Source organism: Bubalus kerabau, chromosome 13, assembly GCF_029407905.1.
Source record: "Bubalus kerabau isolate K-KA32 ecotype Philippines breed swamp buffalo chromosome 13, PCC_UOA_SB_1v2, whole genome shotgun sequence".
Taxonomy (NCBI): Eukaryota; Metazoa; Chordata; class Mammalia; order Artiodactyla; family Bovidae; genus Bubalus; species Bubalus kerabau.
In genome coordinates this window covers 29,489,239-29,491,627 of record NC_073636.1, presented here as the reverse complement: position 1 = coordinate 29,491,627, position 2,389 = coordinate 29,489,239, and positions in this window count along the sequence as shown.

Genomic DNA, 2,389 nt, shown 5'->3' with positions numbered 1-2,389 from the left:
TGGACTTCTCATTGTGATGGCTTTTCTTGTTTCAGAGCGTGGGTTGTAGGGTGCACGGGCTTCAGTAGCTGTACCACATGGGCTTAATTGCCCCTCAGCATGTGGAATCCTCCCAGAGCAGGGGTCAAACCCATGTCCCCTGCATTGACAAACGAATTCTTAACCACTGGACCATCAGGGGAATCCGGGCAGGTGAATCTTGACTGTCGCATCAGAAGTGTCCCTGCAGTCTGCATATCTAAATGATGACTGAATGCTTGCTGAGTGCATTTCCCCAGAAAAGAAGACACTCCAAAGGAAACTGTTAATTATAGGTACAATTCTGGGTCAGTGCTCTTGGAAGTCTCAGCCCTATCATGCTGCTGCTACTGCTAAGTCACTTCAGTCGTGTCCATAGATGGCAGCCCACCAGGCTCCCGCCAGCCAGCCAGCCCTATCATAGACAGTCAGTTTATCACTGTGTTAGAACTGAATTTAGATGTTTTTAGAAAGGGGAAATTGTATTTTTCAGTTTTTTGTAGTATAAAAAAAGAGATGTCTACTCTATTTTTTCTGGAAAAAAAAAAAAAACCCACAAATAGTGAGCACAGTTGAAAACAAAACCATCTATCTCCATAGTAAATGGCTTCTGGAAAGTGAGACCTGATCTATAAAGCTGTATAGGATTACCAAACACGATCGACAGACTCACCGTTTATCATTTACTAAAAGGCCTTGCTTGGGAAGGAAATAGTGGAGGAATTCATGACTCATGTCCCTAGGAACTGTTGAGAATTTGCTGTCTCTCTTTTTCTTCTTGGAGTGAATGGGAGGCTGCCCAGATGAACATTTGTTTCAGACAATTAAATTGAGGGAGTCATGATTGACATGTTTTCATGTTATTCTTTCTTGGTTTGATAGAGAAAATCTCCTGGAATCAAGCTAATTTACAAATGAAGGGGTTTATTTTCCCTTTGCTTTGTGGACATAATTGTCTCCATTAACTTTAATAGGAGTTCTGGGGCCTGGTCTGAAGGGAGAAGGATGGCTTAGCATGGAGAGCTGGTTCTCTGCTATTAAATCCTCTGGGAGGAAATGCACCCAACTTCTCCACCGTGAAGAAAACAGAAGCTGTTTGAAATCATTCACATTTTGCTCTATTGATGCCTTAAAAAGAAATACAATGAAAGCCTGATGAGTGCAAGAACAATTTTATGTGGTTCTTGAAAAGATTAAGGATCATCTTAAAAACACCACAGACATTTTGTCTTGAGTAATGGGGATGTGTGTAGCAATAAATGCACACCAGCAATGGGGAACCCGACTTCTGCATCCTGTAACCAATATATGTTCATGTCCAAAAGGTCAGATTGACCAATAAAACTTCCATAAAACTCAGAGAGTGGCAATCCAATCTCCTGAAAAATTAATATAAGATACTATCAGGGAAGTAGTTCACAGTGAGGGTCTTTGTTTTGCTGTTTTGAAGAATATACATCAAAGGTGCTATAGGCATCTGGACAAGCTAATGAAGGTAATTTAATTATGAAATTGACTTTATTAATGATGTAAAACATCACATGGCATAGTGTACTATGTGACACTGAAAGAGGGCTCTGGGAGAACAGAACTCTACTTAGGATTTAATTGCAATTTCTGCAAATGTTAATTGTCTTGCTCACTGCCTGGCTGTGTTAGACATTGAATGAGTTTTGTTGAATGCAACAATGAGTGACTGGTTGCTTATGATGTGTAGTGCACCATCCTTATCAGGACAGTCAAATGTGGTCCTTGCTTTCAAGGAAACACAGTCTAATAGATAATGTATATACAACTAGAGTGTCCTTTTTTCCAGCTCTACTGTTTTAAACCCAAATACAAAGCCCATTATCCTAAGTGCAGTATTACTGCACTTTTTTACAGTATTACAGAGAAGCACCAATTAAGTATAATGGGAGAACACAGAAGCGAGTGATGAACCCTGTCTGAAGGTGACCTGGGGAGGCTTCACAGAGGAAATACCAGTTGACTTAGACACCTGTAATAGGGAGGGAAAAGAAAACATGAGCACAGGATCAGATACAGGAACATGCACATCCTTTTCAGAGAATACCTAATAGCCTAAGCTTTGTGGCCACAGCTAATTGGGTCTGTGTGGGAACAAGTGTAGGTAGACACAGGTGGAGGATGGTAAAGGCACGAGTTCCAATCATGCTGCAAAAGATACTGAATATCATATGAAGGACTTTGAATGGTGTTCCTGTTTTTAAATGATGGAATAATTGATTTTTTTTTAAAGAAAGTAGGGTGATGTCAGGATTTAATCTGAGTTCTAGAATGATGACTGACTAAGGTCAGTGTAGGAAATACATTGATGCTCGGGGTGCTTGGGGCTGGTGCACTGGGATGG